This window comes from Silene latifolia, chromosome X (assembly GCF_048544455.1).
Source record: "Silene latifolia isolate original U9 population chromosome X, ASM4854445v1, whole genome shotgun sequence".
Taxonomy (NCBI): Eukaryota; Viridiplantae; Streptophyta; class Magnoliopsida; order Caryophyllales; family Caryophyllaceae; genus Silene; species Silene latifolia.
The window spans coordinates 211,287,078-211,308,261 of record NC_133537.1 but is presented as its reverse complement, the minus strand read 5'-3'; the positions used below and the strand labels follow the sequence as shown (position 1 = coordinate 211,308,261).

Sequence of the window (21,184 nt, the reverse complement as noted above, 5' to 3'; positions counted from 1 at the left end):
CATAAGGTCTAATGTACTTCTGACTCAGCTTTCCTCTCTTACCAAACCGCATCACACTCTTCATTGGTGATACCTTCAACAACACTTTGTCTCCTACAGCAAACTCAATTTCACTCCTTTTCAAGTCTGCATAACTCTTCTGCCCATCTTGTGCAGCTCTCATCTTCTGTCTAATTTCATGTACTTGCTCAACCATCTGCTTAATCAACTCCAGCCCCAGTGTCACGGCACCGGTGACGTCATCCCAATAAACAGGACTCCTACACTTCCTTCTATACAAAGCTTCAAAAGGTGTCATGCAAATACTAGCATGGTAACTATTATTATAAGAAAATTCTATCAAATCTAACCTCTCTTCCCATGAACCTCCAAACTCTAATATACACGCTCTTAACATATCCTCTATAATCTGAATATTCCTCTCAGTCTGTCCATCTGTAGCCGGATGAAATGCAGTGCTCATCTTCAAAATCGTGCCCATACACTCTTGCAACTCTTGCCAAAACTTTGAAATAAACCTTGAATCATGATCAGAAACAATATCCTTAGGAATTCCATGTAACTTCACGATATTCTTAAGATATGCTTTAGCCAATTCAGTCTTGCTCCACGTGTCTTACATAGGAATAAAGTGCGCTGTCTTAGTCAAACGATCTACTAACACCCAAATCATATTATTCCATCTATATCTATATACAAGTATAATAGAGAAACCACTAAACACTAACCTATACACGTGTCACTCCTACGTAAAAAAATTTTCCCGCTCACATCTAAGCGTCAAACCCTAAAATGTGCAAACGACATTTGTTATAGCAGCCACCACACTACTCAGCTACTCCCCCATATCCTCCCTCACTGATCTTTTCCTGGCCTTTTTCTCTTGATTTTCTCACTCATTTTCGAAAACTAACAAGTCCCACATATGATCTGTATAAGATTGAAGAGGAATCTAATGGTCGGAAGATGGAGGTTCAAGTTAACTGCATCACTTACCTTCGAATGGTTCAATTTTTACCCATTTTAAAGAATAATTGGATTGGATTTTAATATAGAAAATGCCCGATTCATGTGTATCTTTTTAATTGTTGTGCTTTACTGATTTATGCATCGATTTCTAAATTTAATGCAGGATACAACATTGAAGATTTAGGATGAATCTAATAGCGTGAATCGCGCTGTGATGGAGCTCCAAGTTCATTGCATCATTCACGCCGGTATGTTTCATTATTCCTATCAATTGCCTCTAAATTGAATATTGATTTATGAGGGATTCTGCTTTTCCAATTTTATTGATTACCATTTGTCTGTTATCTTTGGGATTATATTGTTGTAATTTGATAAGAGGAAATATGCTCATTCATTTATTAAGATATTGATCGTTATAGTGACGAGAGAATAATTTGTCTGTTATATTTGGGATTATATTGTTGCGTAGATTGATTTCGACAGAGTAGTTGCTGATTTCTGCTTCATTTTCACATGAATTTGCTACAGAAAAAAATATCGAAGAGTTAGGATGATTCGGATGGTGCGAATCATGCGATTATAGAGTACTTAAATGTCTAATTTAATCCACTTTCTTCCCCTAAGGTGAAATGGATTTTGCCAACTTCCCGGAAAACAATGTCTAATTTGTTTTATACTTTGTCATTGTTGTATGGGTATTGTTAGTTTCTTCTAACAAATAAGATGACGGACGCTGATTTATCGATACAAAAAGAATTGTACGGAGTATTAAAAGTGGTCTTCTAAAAAATTGATTTTACTTGTGTTTTTCTACATTTGCTCTATATTTCTTTTATATTATAATTAGTTTCTTTCATGTAGCTACCTCCCTAACTCCAACTTTTTTCTATTAACTATTGGTTTTCTTCTGAAAATGGTTTCTTTGCTGTTTCCTTATTTTGTTCAATTGTTGGTCTTCCATTAGTTAACAACTTAATATCACATTTATTTGTTAGCTCTTGATTTTGGACAAATTGGTTATGTGAAGATAATTCTTCGAAACAATCACACCCATGTACCATAGTCATTATTATAATTTATTATAAGTATTAGCTTTGTTTTTCAGGCCAAGGGTTGTATTCCACTTTGAGGTGAACCTTGTGTGTGTGCGCGCTTTTTGATTGAAATTATCCTATAATGGACGTTTCTTACCTTTATAACCTACTCCCTTCAATCAAATTATTTCAGTTGTTTGTGTTTGTGTGTTTCCATGACGAGACGTATGCTTTGTTTGGATACAATGATTTGGAAGGAAAGGGAGGGGAGGGAGACAATATCCATTGTTTGGATAACAATATGGGGTGGAGAGAGTTAGAGGGGAGGGAAAACGGATCCCTCCATCTCCCTCCTCCAAACCAAAATGTTTCCACTTAAACATAGGAAATATTTTGGAGGGAAAACTTCGATCCACTATTCCACCTCCCCTTCCCTTCCCTCCTTCCCCTCCTACCTCTTCCTTCCATTTTTGCTATCCAAACAAAGATTCACCCCAGTTGTAGTCTACCTTCCTTAGTTTTATCATTTAGTCCCCAAACAAACTTTGGATAGAAAGTTAATAATATACTCCGTAGCAGATTAGATTGGAGTGAGAGCTTTCTTTTCTGTTGATTTGTTGCTATACATTTCTTTCCCATGCCCAATGCTTAAACAAGTTTGTTTTATTTGCAGACATGGTAACCAAATGGGTCAGCAAGATCAGTTCGAACGAAGCTCAAATTTGAGCAGCACTTTGTTACTGCTTAAACTATGACATTATTCGATAAGCTGCCTCAAAAAGCATGTTGAACCAGTCGAGCTGGTCAAGAGGAGCCACAGGGGGATTTAATCTAAAGGATTTGCCTGATTGAAAATTGAAACGTTGGTTTCATGGTGCTTAATCTAGAGAATTTGTATGATTGTAACATGAAACTTTGGTCTCATGGTGCTAAAGTTAATTACCGTGTTGTTGTCAAATTGACTTTTCATAGTTTAAATGACTTGGTAATCTTCAGCACAATGAAGATCTTATGCATATATTCGATTAAACTACTCAATAAAATACATATTTTTGTTTATTCTTTTTTTTATAGGATCATTCATATATCTCATGGAGTATTTTCAATTGTCTAGAAGTTATAAGTTTTTATGTTTTACGATGGAGCGACTCTTTTTATACCTGGAATTATTGTGCAAAGAGGATTTGTCCTGTGCCAAATAGTTGTACCAAAGTGTCAATTGATAGTTAGATTTGAGTATTGCAGTGCTTGATTATACATCGTCAAGTGAATGTGCTAATGATGCCTTTCTGGAATCTCACAAAATCAAACCTGCTACAAAATCAAACCTGGTTCAAGGGTTTTCTTGATTTTGCCCGCCCCGATGAAAAGAAATATGCTTAGCTACATTCTCATTTAATCCATTGCTAGCTTTTTTGGATGCAGTAAGTTACCCTTAAGTCGACACGTACTTTCCGTATTAAGCCTAAGACAAGTCAATTACATACTACTTCTGTATATAAGAATGTATAGGGAAAAGCAAAATATGTGTCTTACATTATAAAAGTGGTGTGATACGGGTTAAGACGGATAGTGCCGTCTTAAATAAGAATTTTGGTTTTGGAGGATGATATACCAATTGTTATAAATCAATATGGCTTGATCTACTAAATAATTGTTTATTAATGCAATATATGGTAGTATATACATATATTGAGATTGTTTATTAATTGCTATAGAATTATTAAAATTGTACTTTATGAGTCTATGGAATATGAATCATTAATATGCGATGTATATAATCAAACTAAGGCTTTTTTAACTACTTATAACAAATTTAATTCTTTTTATTTATTATTTATATATGCCCGTGCAATTTTGCACGGGTTCTAAACTAGTTTCTGAATACGAGGCAAACCAACAATAAAATTCATAGAAATGCTCTCCTACTTCCATTCAGGCACATCTAAAGACTTTACCTTACCCTGTGGTCTCTTATGCTCACCTTTCACCCTTTGGCAAACCAAACATCAGGAAATAAACTCAGCAGCCTCCTTCTTCATCCCAAGCCACCAAAACGTTTTCGTCAAATCTTTATATAACTTATCTTCTCCAGGATGCACAGAATATGGTGTAGAATGTGCTTCAGTCAAAACTTTTCTTCTCAAGTCCTCATCATCGGGTACACACCACCTTCCATCAAATCTTACACCACCATCTATTCCTATGACAAACCATGACGGCACGCCTTCCTCCACAGCCGCAGGCCACTTCTCCAATTTCGAATCTCCTTTCTGCTTTTCTCTGACCTCAGCTTATAACTCTGGTTCAACCGTCAAATCTCCAACTGAATCCCCTTTTCTTATCACACATATTCCCATTTCCTTTAATTCATCTTGCAATTTAACCCTTGACATAGCTAAACATAAAGCATGAATCGACTTTCTACTAAGAGCATCTGCTACCACATTAGCCTTCCCTTCATGATAAATTATCTCCATATCATAATCTCCAATCAATTCTATCCACCTCATTTATCTCATATTAAGCTCCTTCTGAGTGTAAATATACTTAAGGCTCTTATGATCAGAAAATACCTTAAATGTAGCTCCATATAAATAATGCCTCCATAAATTAAGGACAAACACGACCGCCCCTAGCTCCAGATCGTGAGTCAGATAATTCTCCTCATACGGTTTCAACTGTCTTGAAGCATAAGCGATTACTTTCCCTCTTTTGCATCAACACACACCCTGATCCATTTTTCGAAGCGTTCCTTCAAAGTTAGAAAAAGTTTTCTCTTACCTCTCATCCCACTTAAACCTGTTCTCCTTCCTCATCAGAGCTGACAAAGGCTTGGCTATCTTAGAGAAATCTTTCACAAACCTCCTGTAGTAGCCACCTAACCCTAGAAAAATTCTTACATCCGCCACGTTTTTCGGTCTCTCCCAATTAGACACTGGCTCAATCTTTCCTGGATCAACTGGCACCCCCTCGTTTGACAGCACATGACCCAGAAATGCTACCTGATCATCCAACCAAAACTCACATTTACTCTATTTAGCATACAAATCATTCTCCCTTAAAGTCTGTAACACAATCCTTAAATGCTTCTCATGCTCCTCTCTATCCTTAGAGTACACCAATTAATCGTCAATAAAAACAACAACAAATTGATCTAGGTAAGGGCTAAACAATCTATTTATCAAATCCATAAATATTGTAGGTGCATTAGTCAAACCAAAAGGCATAACTACAAACTCGTAGTGTCCATACCTCGTCCTAAAGGCAGTCTTAGGTACATCCTCTTCCTTAACTCTCAACTGGTGATAACCCGACCTCAAGTCAATTTTAGAGAAGACTCCTGCTCTATTGAACTGATCAAACAAACCAATAATTCGAGGCAAAGGGTATCTATTCTTAATTGTTACCTTATTTAACTCCCTATAATCTATACACAACATCATGCTTCCATCCTTTTTCTTAACAAATAACACTAGTGCTCCACAGGGCGACACAGTCGGCCTTACATATCCCTTTTCTAGCAGCTCCCTCAACTGCTTCTTCAACTCCTCCAACTCCTTAGGTCCCATCCTGTAAGGTGCTTTAGAAATAGGGCATGTCCCTAGTTTCAACTCAATATTAAAATCCACCTCTCTCTTTGGAGGTAAACCCAGAATTTCCTCTAGGAACACATCCTGAAACTCACTCACCACTGGAATCTCATATAATTCAACTCATATAATTATAATTCACAACATCTTGTAATTATAATTAACCATTCATTCTTATCTCTATTGTTTCTCAAACAATAAATTTTAGTAATAAAGCCTTTTTATTACTAAAATAAATCTGATTTAATCCCATTATAATAAGATATCAATATTCTCTCTCACAAGTGAATTGTTCAATTTTAAGGAATTGATCACCTTGTACCCTCATACAACTAATCAATTTATCTATTAAGGGAGTTGTCCTTTAGGTGTGACCTTAAGGGATCAACTGACCACCACCGTCATACGAGAGTAATGTCAAACGCTTGTCAGCCAATCATTACCGATTAATAACGATCAGTTGATTATATAATAAATCATCCCTTACGTATTCTTAAAATGAGATTTCAACATGTGATCGCACTATTGTTGAGGACACATATTCCAACACGTACTGGTGTCCTAAATCCATTAGAATTTCCACCACCAAATCCTCGATTCATATTATTCCTCCTTGCAGTAGTTCTACACTCCACAATCTTATGACCAAACCTACCGCACCCATAGCACTGTGTCTTTTTCAGAGCACTCACCCCACTCGTCACCCTGCTTTGGCCAATCCTGCCGCCACTCATGGCTCCACCGGCATAAAATGAACGATATTGATTGTTATTCTGCTTCTTGTTTACTCCAGCTCCCTCATTAGTAGCCTATACCTTCCTCTTTTCTCCCTTCTCCGTCTTTTCCTCCTTTACCATGTCAGCAATTCTTTCAGCATGACCTGCTCTTTGGTATACCTCCTCTATGGTACTTGGCTCTCCAGCTGCCAGTCTCTTTTTAATACGCGTAGTTAAACCTTTCTCAAACCTCAAAGCCAAAACCTCCTCTCCATAATTTAAATCTGACACATACTCAGCTAACTCCATGAATCTGTTATGATAATCTTCTATGGTCATCTCCTCTGTCATCTTAAATGAATCAAACTCCGACCTCATCTTACTCCTAACATGCTCAGGTACGAATGTGCCCATCAATGTATCCTTATAACCTCTCCATGAGACAAAAGGTTCATCACTCTCTTTCCATGCCTACCTAATTTCTTCCTTGTTGCGGTTCCACCACAACCCAGCCTTTCCTTTCAAGTAGTGAGTAGCTTGACCTACTTTTATTTCCTCGGGACAATTTAATCCTTCAAAGAGATTGTCGAACCCTCTACACCAATCTCCCAATAATGACGGTTCACGAAGTCCATCATACTTCATTGGATTGTGACGAGCAATAGCAGCACTCATCTTAGAAGGGTCCTTTGTCGCAGTCTTTGATTGTAAAGCAGCAGTCAAAGCATCATTAGTTGCAATGAGCCTATCGATCTCTTCCCGAGTCATAGCTTTGGGTGTAGCTCTCTTGGGTGCCATTTGGGTTCTAATAAGATAAAATAAGAAACATAAGTTTATGTTCTAAGGAAGTTTTCGGGTATAAGGTAGAAGATAAAATTTCTGCATACAAAAGAATGTGTGATCGATCGAGCTCGCCTTGCCCGACCAACCACGGTGACTCACGACATTCAAGGCCCCACGGACTACCTCTTTTCTTTTCCACAATTTAATTATTTTGATACATGATTAGTCGTTAATTCATGCAATATCATAATTCTATGCCTAAAGGTTCAGAGCAACACATACCGTATATCTCTAGACATGAAACTTTACTAAGCATATAGTTCACATATGTACAACCAATTCATATAACGATGCAATAATTCAACGATTCATATTTCTCCATCTCATGCCACTTATGATAAGCCAACAAAATTTCATGCGTAATCATGTTATGAGTTAAATCAAGCTCAAACAATTTTCAACCACCATACTGCCATCACACAGGCCACACGTTTATTACCTTCATCCGTCTCAAAATTTCTTACTTTTTATTCTCATCCTACAAATAAAATTAGTACTGCTTGCAAATTCAGGACACAATTAGATCCTTAAGGTAAAGCATCCATGCTAACTACCCTTTTCTCTCTTTAATCTTCCTCGAGGTGACCGGCTCAAAATTGAGAAGGGCCAGATCAAGGACGTCTCCCTAATCTAGAAAATGGGCTTCTAAACAGTTTCTACCCCGGGTTCATTTTATTAGACTCATCCTAAGTTCATTAAATTCATTTTTTTAGGCCTTAGGAACCTCGCTCTGATACCACTTTGTAACACCCCCATTTATTTAAGAGCCTTTAGTAAGACATTCCCAAATAAATAAAGGTGTCACCATATCAGTTGCCTGAGGTAGTAAGTATAAAAGACAAGCAATACTAAAGTACTTTAAGATGATATATTATTGAAGTGCCTCAAAACACTTTATCACAAAATATCCAACGAGTTAAATAATTATTACCAGTACGTTTAAATAACTACAACGGAAATAAAATAAAATGATTGAATGATCTAAGTGATCTAGACTTCTAGGTCAACTGGCCAATCCTCACGCATTCCCGTAAGCTCCCCAAGTCAGCTAATCTTTAAGACCTGCAATATCTGCTCCCCAATATTTGGTTCATCATAAGTGTTCACGAATACACAGTCAATCGCGAGGTTGAGTAGGAAGACTAAACAATAGATACATTATGATACGATAAAAGCTCAAACCAAGATCATCACACATATGCACACGGCTCAACCGTGGAATCCATCACACGCCTCAACCAACACGCCACACACGACACCACAAAGTGTACTGCTCAGGACCACGGCAACCTCCGAACACCGCCATGTCAGGCTGACCAAAAACCATACAGAACCACGACTCTTCCACATCCCCATGCCTGACCGACCAAAACCCGTACAGGACCACGACTCAATTCCGTGCCCGACCGACCAAACAATCTCATAGCATTGATAATTCTCTCTCACAAGGCCAACCAACAACAGAGAACCAACCAACAATGCAATAATATGATCATAAGACAACAATGATATCAATATCCTCAAGACAACAATTACGACAATATGCTCAAGACAACAATTACAACAATAATCCATCTTTCACAATTCACCAATTACCAATATAGTATAGTTGAGTAGTTAACCTACCTTTTAGCAAATCTTCACAAGCAATCAAACAATAAAAAAGCTTCCTCCACAAATTCACCACCTAAACAATCAGTTAATTTATGTATAATTGTTAATTAATATTATTAATGAAATTAAGATGTAAACTACCCAAAACAATCCCGGAAAATGACACAAACACCCCCATAACCGGTTGACCCGACGGTGGTCAAACCCGTCGGTCAACGCTCCCTCATGGCCACGGTCAACGGCTCCTACCCGGCCACGGTCAACGGTCAAGGGTATAGTCAAGGTCAAACGTAAACAATTGATATTATGTGATTAGATAACTTACCACAATTAGTTATCGCAAGGTGAAAACTTCTGTCTTAAGTTTGTCTCACAAAAGCTCTCCTCACACTTGTATTTGAGTTTTAGAAGAAGAATAATTATGATGTTGAGGTATAGGGTTGGTATTTATATAAATTGGTAGGAGAAGTAGGAAGGTTCTAGGAAAGTCCTTTTAATATTAAAATAAGGAAAGTATCTTAGAGCATAGATAACACCCAAACCAAATACTACCTTCCCTCAAATTCCTCCAACCCGTTACCCCCCACTCATGGTACAACACGGCCCAATCCGTGTTAGCTCGCGGTCCAAACCGGTCCATCTATCTCGTTTTATTTTATTTTGTTTGCTTATTTTCTTTTACGACAACAACTTATTATTTATTATTATTATTATTTATAAATATTAATTATTAATTATTAACTAAAATACAGAATATTACAGTTCTCATATTTGTAATCATTTACAGGGTCTAAGAACCGTGCGTCAACTAGCCAAGGGTGAAGTCAATCTACGAGCAGGCAACAGAGCTAGAGTAGCTACCGTCTCCGTAGGGACTTATGTAATTAGTTTAGCATCTGGCCTTGAGTTGTATTTAAATAAATGTTATTTTGTACCTTCTCTAAGCAAGAATATAATTTTCATATCTGTATTAGATGCAGAAGGTTTCCCTTTTGTAATCAAGGACAAGTGTTGTATCTTTTGTTTTAATGATATGATGTATGGTTATGCCAACTCTATCAATGGTATTTATATTCTAGATCTTACTAATGAATTTTATCATATAGAAAACAAAAAGCTTAAAACAGGTGACCCAAATCAATCTTATCTCTGGCATTGTCGTTTAGGTCATATAAACGAAAATTGCATTAAGAGACTAGTTATGTCTGGTATTGTATCACCATTTGATTTCAAATTTTATGGTACATGTTAATCTTATCTTCTTGGCAAGATGACACGGCGTGTGTGGACCAAGGAGAAAGAGCAAGTGAATTGTTGGGCCTTATACATACTGACGTGTGTGGACCAATGACTATCATTGCTAGAAGTGGATATGACTACTTCATTACTTTCACTGATGACTTAAGTAGATATGGATACATCTACTTAATGAAGTACAAGAGTGAAGCCTTTGAGAAGTTCAAAGAATTCCAAAATGAAGTAGAAAATCAATTAGAAAGAAAGATCAAAGCATTACGATCCGATCGTGGTGGGGAATATCTAAATAATGACTTCGCTTATCATCTGAAACAGTGTGGTATAGTATCACAATGGACTCCTCCTGGCACACCACAAATGAATGGTGTGGCCGAGAGGAGAAACCGAACACTATTGGATATGGTTCGGTCTATGATGAGTCAGGCTGAGCTTCCTGACTCGTTTTGGGGTTTTGCCATCATATCCGCTACATCTATATTAAATAAAAGCCCGGCTAAAGCATCTAAAAAACTCCACGAGAGTTATGGAAAGGGAAGGTCCCTAATTTGTCATTTATGAAAATCTGGGGTGGTGAAGCTTATGTCAAGAACAAGTCTGACAATAACTTAGCTCCCCGATCAGACAAATATTTCTTGTAGGTTAATCTAAGGAAACACGTGGTTATTACTTCTACCACCGTAACAAGAACAAAGTGTTTGTGGCTCGTGATGCTGTCTTTCTAGAAAAAGAGTTTATTTATAAAAGACAGAGTTGGAGAAAATTTGAACTTGATGAAGTTCAAGAGTCAAAAACTAAGCAAATGACGCGGGAAGATGTTCCTTCTTCATCTGACTTAGGCCTTGTTCTTTTTGGCTTTTTAAAGCTGAATTGAACTGAACTGAATGGAGCTGAATTGAAGTGGTAGGGTGAATCAAGTGAATCGAGTGAATCGAATCGAATGGAGTGAATTGAATCGAATGAATCGAACTAAACTAAACTGAACTGAATGAAGTTGAACTGAACTAAAGCTGATTGGAGCTGAACTGAACAAAAATAATAATAATAATAATAATAATAATAATAATAATAATAATAATAATAATAATAATAATAATAATAATAATATTAGTAGTATTAGTATTAGTAGTAGTAGTAGTAGTAGTAGTAGTAGTAGTAGTAGTAGTTGTAGTAATAATAATAATAATAATAATAATAATAATAATAATAATAATAATAATAATAATAATAATAATAATAATAATAATAATAATAATAATAATAATAATAATAATAATAATAATAATTGTAATAATAATAATAATAATAATAATAATAATAATAATTATTATTATTATTATTATTATTATGAATACTATTACATTAATATTATTAGTACTATTATATTACAATTATTAATATTATTACTATTATTACTACAACTATTATTATTATTATTATTATTATTATTATTATTATTAAAAGAAGAAGAAGAAGAAGAAGAATAAGAAGAAGAAGAAGATTACTAATAATAATATTAATAATAATAATATTAATAATATTAATAATAATAATAATTGTGATGATTAATTAATTAATAACATTAATAAAAATATTAATAATATTGATATAACAATTTTAATATAATAATAATAATAAATAAATATTAAATATTAAATATTAATAAAATCTATAAGTTTAAGATAAGTAGAAATGAAATGTGCTGAACTGAACTGAACAGAACTGAAATGAATTGAGCTAAATTGAACTGAACTGAACTGTACTGAATAGAGCTGAGCTGAACTAAAGTGAGCTGAAAATAAGCCAGAAAGAACAGGGCCTTAGTTATTATTCCTAGGAGGTCAAGTCGTGTTAGCCACCAACCTTATAGATATCTTGGTATTATCGGGGAATATGGTGACCACGATGTTTTACTTTTAGAAAGTGACGAACCAACTACCTACAAGGCAGCTATTTCTATTCCTAACTCCAAACTATGGCTAGAGGCCATGTAATCCGAAATTGACTCCATGCACAAAAATTAGGTATGGGATCTGATTGATTTACCTGAGGATGTTAGACCTCTTCAGTGTAAATAGATTTTTAAAATCAAATTCGGCTTGGATGAACATAAAGATGTCTACAAAGCGCAACTGGTTGCAAAAGATTTCACTCAAGTTCATGGTCTTCACTATGACTTGACTTTTGCGCCAGTTACAATGCTTAGGTCTATTCGTATCCTCTGAGCGATTTTTGCATTTCATGATTATGAAATTTGGCAGATGAATGTAAAAACCGCCTTCTTGAATGGGTTTCTAGAAGAGGAAGTATATATGACACAACCTGAAGGTTTTGTCGATCCATGTAATCCTAAGAAGGTATGCAAGCTTAAGAAGTCCATTTATGGACTTAAGTAAGCAACAAGGAGTTGGAATCATCGATTTGATCAGGTGATTAAATAGAATTGATTTACTCGAAGTGTCGAGGAACCATGTTTGTACATAAATTTTAGTGGGAGCAAGATGGTCTTTTTAGTCTTATATGTGGATGACATATTTCTCATTGGGAATGATATACCTGGTCGGACTCGCTTGGAGGTTTAGTTTTCGGTACTTGTCGTTAGGAGCACCTAGACCAAAACATAATTTATAACTCTACCAACAACTCTACAATTAGTAAAGAGGCAAGTAAAGGTCGGATCCCAAGGGACGGGAATTGAGATGAGATTTTCAATTGCAACTAGTGGTGTCTAAGGGTGTCACAATTTGGGGTTTGAAGTAGAAGATCACTAAACTAAATAACAATGAAAGTAAACAAGCAAGATGATTAAAAATGGATGTAAACAATTGATAAAAGGCACTAGGGTGTCATGGAGTCATATGGGATTCATGGGAATTGATCATACAAACATATTCTCAAATTATAATCAAGCAATTATTGTTGTGATGGATCAAGTTGGTTTATGTCTTACAATCCTAGGAAAGTTTGGGTCCCGGAGCCGAATCGATTAGATTGTACAACACCTACAAGTCGACTTAATCCTCCCTACTCAACTATATGCATGGTCTAATGGGACTCGAGTTGGTTTATGTCTTACAAGTCTCATTGAAAATATAGGTGTTGGGTAAAAAATGCAAGGATTCATAGGCTCGCATTTCATCAAACATAACATGTGCATAAGTCGAGATCACAACAAGCAAGCAAATAAACTATGAAAACACATTAATTTAAGCATGAATCATCCCCCATGTTGGTTTCCCCTAATTACCCATTAACCCTAGCTAAGGAAACTACTCACTCATTATCATGTTGAATATGCTAGCAAGGTTGTCAATCACACTAACAAAGTAAAACATGATGAATAAATGAAGATAATTAACAATAATTAAAAGGGATTAAGAGAATTATACCTACTAATGATTCCAATAATAAAGCAAAGAATAATAGAAGTACTTGATGATTAATTGGAAGGTTGTCAATCTCCCAATAATAACCCAAATAATCTTCAATTACCCAAAACAAAGGATGAACAAGAGAGAGATTAAGGAAATGAAACTTGTATTAAGACTTGATTAAATGTTGATTACAATATTAAAGAGAGATTTGATTGATATTAACTACACTAAAGATTGCTAAGAAGGACATGCTCTTCTAATTAGCCTAATGGGGTATTTATAGTGGGGATTAGTTACATAAATTAGGGTTTACTAAGGGCTTAAATAACGATTAAGTCTTTGAGGAATCGCCGGTCTCAAGGGAGACTCCGGTCTCCTTTTCGGCCGGTCTTAGAAAAATATGCGCATCCTTCCTTGAAGCTTGTAGAAGACGAAATGGCTGACAGACAATCCGGGCGTCCAGGGCACGGGACGGGCGGATTCTGGTGATTCTGGACGGGCGTCCAGCTGGGGAAGACGGGCGGATTCTGGTGTCTTGGACGGGCGTCCACTGGGGGAAGACGCTCGGATTGTACCTCTTGGAAGGGCGTCTTGTGGACAATCCGCTCGGATTGTCTTACAGCTACTTTCTTTCTTCTTTTCTTCCCTTTTCATCAAGGAATCCTTGAGGATTTCCTCGGGGATGTAAGGATCTTTTCTCATCATTGCCCATCTACTATAGTATGTACAAAGGCCTTCTAATCTTGTCTTCTCTTTGATGCTTGGTCATTGAATTCAATCAATTTAGCTTCATTTTGCCATGAAAATGCAAGGTTTGCACTCCTTTCCTACCAAGGAAACAAAACCTCAAATAATATGCAAAACAAAGGACTAAAGACAATAAATGACCCAAATATGCACTAAAAAGCATGGGAACAAGGCTAATTCGGGGACTAAATATGCTCTAATTATGGTCACATCAAATATCCCCAAACCGAACCTTTGCTCGTCCCGAGTAAAGAGGAGACAAAGACTAGGACCGTTATTTAAACTAACCTAATAGCATAGCCGATATGAGACAATTAGCGGGTCTCACTTCGCCCCTTCAACTCACAACAAGACAACCATGAGGTAGGATGCCTTCTTGCAAGGCAAGGTGGGTCTTTCCAAAATGGCGATACATCCAAGAATTAAGCACACAAAATCAAGTAATGGATGCGTTTACAAAAGAATAGCCACTTTCCTCATCTAAGTGGCGGAAATTATCTACAAGGGAAGCAATTTAAGGGTGCACATTCCTTCATAGATGCAATTTCTTCAAACTACTAAGCCTAGAAGGATACCAATAAACCACCTCCAAATTGTGTCAAGCTAGGGTACCTTTGTCCTCAATCGTTAAATGCTTTTGTCAAGAGTAGAATCCCTATGGTGTTAGAAACACTGGAGGATCGCGGAATTCCCCCTCTTGCCTAGACAAGAAGAAGGGTCGTCCCCTCTCTACCATGCACAAAAATGGATACGATGGATAAAGGGATTGATAGATGTTTGAGTTTCATTTTGGGAGTTTGCTTTTTTTTGTTTGTTTTTCCCCCCAATTTCTTGTGGCATATAACATTTGAGAACACTTTCTTGCCATTTCTTTTGATTTTTGGCATTTCAATACTTGACAACTTTCAACTTTTTGCATTTTCTTTTTGAACATTTTCAAAGTCACCCCATATGTAGTGAGGGTGCCTTATATTTGAAGCATTAGGAGTCTATTTTTGCTCCTCTTTTCATTTGATGCATTTTGCAAACATTCTTTCACTTTTCATTTAATTGAACTCAAATCAATTTCTTTTTGTGCCCATTCCTTTTGAAGACAAAAATGTGGTAGAACATGGATGATGGATGCATGCATGGTTTCAAGGGTCACCTTGGAATAAACGGTAGCCAAGGAGTTATCACACCACAAGGTACTCTTGACTAAGCCTTAATCCATGGGTCAAAGGATACTAGCATGACATATCCTAGGGTGTTTTACAAGTATTCTAACAAGCAAAGTCTTAAGAAGAAAAAGCATCTACTAGGGCCTATATACAATTGTCAAGCTTCCCAAGTAGACGGTTTCGCAAAATTTTTCTAACATGCAACTACATGCCATAATGTAACTAACACATATACATCCTAATGCAAGTGATTCTACCAACTAATATGCCATATAAACTAAATGCAAGTCATAAATTCACATTGTTATACCGCATCAATCAAAATAAAGCCACATAGTCATTAACATAAAGAGGAAAAAGGAGATTGGAAAGATCATACCATGCGGTCTTCAATATCGTCATGTCTCGGATGTGGCGTAGTCGATCAATGTGAACAAGGATAGAACAAATACAATATATACAACTCTACACTACAAAGGAAATGAACTTGTTTTTGGATTTTCGAATTTTTCAAATTTTTCAAATTTTTTTTTTCGAAACTTTTTGATTTTTTTGGGTTTTTTTGATTAAAAGTTAAGTTAGAATTCCCCATCCCCACACTAATATGGGCATTGTCCTCAATGGCCAAAATAATGGGAAATTATGCAAACATGATGCATGAATTCTATACTAAATGCAAGCTATACTAATCTACACTACATGATGCATGGGTTTTTTGTTTATGACAGAGAGTGTAATTTAGATTACCTCCCGTTGCATATGCATGTACTTCCCCAAACTGAGATAGACATTATTTCTAATGTCTTAAAGTTGGGGGTAGTTCATGCACACACGATGCAATGCATAAAACTAAATTGTCATTTTGGATTTTCAAAACAGGAACAATGAAATAAGAACACCTCAATGGGGCCGAGTTGTTAGTCCTCTATGTTGCTAGGACTCTCCAACTATGATCAAGATAAAAATAAATAAAGCAAAGAAATAAGTAGACATACCTCAAGAGGGTAGGAGCCTCCAAAGCTTGCTAGTCTTCCCCCATATCATCATTGTCATCATTTTCCTCCATAGAAGCGGACTCATCACCACTTCCCTCTTTACTTCCTTGCTCACTTCCTTCATCATCTTTATTAGCCTCTTCTTCTTCATCATCTACCTCTTCATCAACACCCTCATCATCATCAACCTCATCATCGACATTCCCATCTTCACCCGGTCTTTCACCCCTAGATGTGCTTGGAAAGAAGACTTCCCTATCCGCCCAACTAGGCAAAGGACATGAAGGATCAAGTAGTCCTTGCCTAGCTAAATGAAGGAGGGGTGGATATTGGGCCAAGTATGCATCTACTCGATCATTGTAAGCTTGTTTATGCATCTCTTGCATAAGTAGAGTCATGTAGTCATTGCCCACTTCAACACCTTCGGGTTTGAATTCTTGATATTTGAATGGGTAGGGTGGTGTCACAATGGAGGAGGAGGGCTCTTCAATTTCGCCCCTTTGTTGACGGATGATGTACTCGGCGCCTTTTGAGAGTGGAAGTAGATAGTTTGTTCTATGAGCATTCAAGCGACATATCTTGGAAGGCAAAGTGAAAGATCTAGCATCATTGGTGAGCCACCCATAGTTGGTGTCAAGAGGATTATGCTTGACCTACTTGTACTTGTTAATCATGGCATCCATGTCAATGAGATGACCCCCTTTTTTCGCCACATAGGTGTTATTCTTGTTGAAATTTGGATCAAAGTACTTGGCCAAGAGAGTAACTAGACCTCCATTTACGATAAAAGCGGTGCCTTCCTTACCACAATTAACATTGAGCCATCTTTCCACCAAAACCCTTAGAGCATTGTAAGGCTTGGTGAATTCCCTTCCAACATTTAAGGTCGACTCAAGTAGAACAAAATCGAGCTTTGTAAAGTGATTAGTGTCTTTTCTTGCAATTATGGTATTCCCGATGACCTTGTGCCACACTCTAATGCCCAGATGGTGGACTAATAGAGCGCGACAAGCATGAAAGTTCTCAAATTTCTTCCCGGAAATCGCCTCCCAAATAGGACCGGGGTCATATTTTTCGGGCTTCTTATGATAACGAGTTGTATCACTAAGACCTAATGCTTTACTCAAAACATCAAAGGTAATGCGCCTATTCACATTGGCAAGGCGAAACTCGATATATGTTCTAGTCTCTACCTTAGTCACTTTCAATGAACTCAAGAATTCCAAGGTAAGGGAGGGGTATGTCAATTCTCTTGTAGTGAACAATTTTCCCAACCCCATGGCTTCAAAGAAGGCTTTTGTTTGCTCAAGGACACCCAATTTGTTCAAGGCATCTTCACATATGAATTTGGTGGGTAGAATGGATTTCTTAGCATACTTGGCAAATGTATCCCTATGGGAGTTAGAAATGAAAATTACCTCCGGATAGTTTGATAATTGAGCAATTTCCGGAGTTGTTGTTGTTGTTGCTTCCAAGGGAGGATTTTGTTGTTGTTGAACTTCCAAGTTTGCACTAGCAACCACCATTGCCATTGAAGCTTTCTTTGCTTGAAGGCATTGTTGCCTTTTTGAGAGTGCCTTTGCCTTGAGTGCCTTTGTTGACCCTTTTGTTCTTGCCATTGATGATTATACCAAGAAAAGATTGAAAATCTTCAATTTCCAAGTATACCCAAATCGATTTTAAGATGGAAGGATTTACCTTTGTATTTCAAAAATCGACCCAAAGGTTAAAGATTTTGGTGCTTGGATTGATTATTGTTGGAAAAGGAGTGATTAATTGTTGTTGTAAGGAAGTTTAGATTTGATTTTGTTGAATATTGGTTGAGGAAATCTTGTTTTTGGTGATGGAGAGGATGAGGATTTTGAGGTTTTGGGGTTTATGGGTAGTGTTTTGAATGTATGAATGAATGAATGAATGTGGGAAGGGTATTTTAAAAGACCCAAAATTTTCAAACTGTAGGGGGGAGACGAGCGGATTCCCTTCGGGACGCTCGGATTCTGCTTAATCTGGGTTCAAGAAATCTCGCTTAAAGACGAGCGTCTTTCAGTGAAGACGGGCGGATTTCTGCAATTCAGGACGAGCAAATTCTTTTAAAGACGAGCGGATTCTGTTACAGGAACTTTTGTTATTCTGCATTGGCAAAAAGACGGGCGTCTTCTTGCAAAGCTAAGACGAGCGGTTTCTTTCAGACGAGCGTCTTCTCTGCTGGGACGCTCGGATTCTCTTAACAGTCCCAAATTTTCAACTTTGCAGCTCATTTGGACGGACGATTTCAGCCATAGATGCTCGGGTTCCCTTAAGACGAGCTGATTCCCCTTAAGGACGCTCGGATTCCTCTTAGTCTACCCGGATTCAGTTCCATCCGTGCACTTGCATATCCCGTGTCATTTTCATTCTTCAAATCCCGTGTTTTTCATTATAGGGGCACTAATAAGGCATGAATAGCCTAGGTAATTGCTATCCCCACACTAAGCTAAAGCACTACACATCAATAAAATAATTAGTCCCTCCCTCACTTCTCTCAAAAATGATAAATATCTTGATCAAAGCATAAAAATCCAAAAATGACAAAAATGCAATGTAGAATTAAAATGCAAGTTAGGGAGTTAGAAATATTTACAAATGGTGGTTTGGAGAGGACTCCACCAAACTCTCATCCTTAGTGAGATGTTATGGGGGCATGTCCAAGGTGTTGTTGATGTTTCTCAACACCTTGAAGAAGTAGTCAAAAGCTTGTTCGTTGTCATGATAAAGATCTTCAATAGATCTTTGCACTTGTTGTCCTTCATGTTGGTCTCGATCGATAGCATTACCAATGTAGGGATTGAAAATCCCTTCAAACTCATCGTCGCAAAGACCACAAACTTCATCTACTTGATCACTAAAGATCTCTTGAGTTGATAGAGACAACTCTCCCACTTTCTTGTCTTGGCCAATGAGGCCATCTTCTTCATTGCTTGACTTTGGTGAGCTTTTCAAGCTCTCTTTATTACAATTCTCTTGCTGTTTGAATAGAGCATCATCGACTTTCTTCTTCCATTGGAATTCCGACTTCTTCCTATCATCCTTCCGGCTATAATGATCAACCATAAAACATGGCTCATGCAAACGGGGAGCTCTCATGGTCTTGTCAAGATTGAAAGTTATGCTCTCATGTCCCACTTCTAGAGTGAGCTCTCCATGCTTCACATCTATCACCGCACCCACGGTGTGCAAGAAAGGTCTTCCTAGAATGATTGGAATATTAGAGTCTTCTTCCATGTCAACAATGACAAAGTCCACCGGGATGAAAAATTTCCCAACTCTTACGGGAACATCTTCCCATATCCCTAATGGTGTCTTCGTCGATATATCGACCATTTGGAGTGTGATATTGGTGCATTTAAGCTCTCCCATCCCTAACCTTTTACTCACCGAGTACGGCATAACACTCACACTAGCCCCTAGATCAAATAAGGCTTTGTTAATCGTGGTGTCGCCAATGGTACACGGTATTGAGAAGCTTCCCGGATCTTTATGATTTGGAGGTGAACTCCCTTGAAGTATTGCACTACTCACCTTAGTGAAGGCGATAGTCTCAAGCTTCCGGATCGACTTCTTCTTCGTAAGGATGTCTTTCATGTACTTTGCATAGGCCGGCACGTGATTGATTAATTTCGTGAAAGGAATTGAGACTTCCAAATTCTTCACAATTTCCATAAATTTTCCAAGTTGGTCATCAAATTTGGGCTTGGCTTGACGACTCGAAAAAAGAAGTCTAATCACAATGGGCTCCTTCTCCTTGGCCTTGTCTTCATTTTTCTTTGAAACTTCTTCTTTTGATGGTTCTCCACCCTTGGAGTTTTGCACAATTTCTTCTTTGTCACTAGCTTCCACAACTTCATCCTCAATTTGCTTCTCCGGTGCTTCATACCTCGTACCACTTCTCAAGTGAATGGCACTAACCGTTTCATGTCTTGGGGGATTAATTTTAGGTGGTAATTGCCCCTTTTGTCTTTGTGAGCTTGAAGATGCTATTTGAGTTAATTGGGTTTCCAACATTTTGGTGTGGGCTAGGATGTTGTTGATGGTGATTTCCATTGCTTGACTATCCTTTTGCATTTGAGTGAAAAACTCTTGTTGATTCTTTTGCATTTGGAGGACCGCTTTTTGAACATCAAAACCTTGGTCATTTTGTTTATTGTATGGAGTTTGATTTTGGTAACCTTGGTTTTGGTTGTAAAAGGGTCTTTAATTTTGGTTTCTCATGGGAGGTGGGGTGTATGTTGGTTGAGGGTTTTGAACATTTTGGCTTTTGTATGAGAGATTTGGGTGGAATTTGGTGTTTTCATTGTAATAGTTTGAATAAGGGGTACCACTCTTGTATGCTTGAAAAGCATTGACTTGTTTATTTGTTCCCCTACATTCACTTTGGTCATGTCCCAAAGTTCCACAATTCTCAAATATCCCACTTAGGATTGATGAAGATGCCGTCATGGCATTAACATGATGCTTTGGTGATTTTGAGGCTTCTTCAAGTCTAGCCATAGCTTTTTCGAACTTCAAATTGATGGTATCAATGTGAGCACTAAGTTGAGCACTCAATTGAGTAATAGAGTCCACTTCATGCTTTCCTCCTCTAGTAGCCTTGCGAGGTCTACTATATTGTGAATTATGGACCGCCATTTCCTCACAAGTTTGATTATCGTCAACTTCGGTGAACATTCCATTTGATCCCATGTTGAGAATGTTTCTTGAGTCTTCATAAAGACCGTTACAAAATTGTTGTACCAAGAACCACTCGCTAAGTCCATGGTGAGGACATGAGCTACAAATTCCTTTGAATCACTCCCAAGCTTCATACAAAGATTCTTCATCTCTTTGCTTAAACCCATAATTTGAGCTC

General features: G+C 37.3%; 1 long non-coding RNA gene and 1 pseudogene across 1 annotated transcript; both read left to right on the top strand.

Annotated features, from left to right (window-relative positions):
- Positions 1-739: 739 nt before the first annotated feature.
- LOC141623786 (uncharacterized) lies at positions 740-3,062 on the top strand. The gene is made up of 3 exons (XR_012533629.1): positions 740-1,005; positions 1,133-1,217; positions 2,677-3,062. It is a non-coding gene; the product is annotated as an uncharacterized LOC141623786 (long non-coding RNA).
- Positions 3,063-21,085: 18,023 nt separating this feature from the next.
- LOC141624971 (small nucleolar RNA R71) lies at positions 21,086-21,184 on the top strand (annotated as a pseudogene).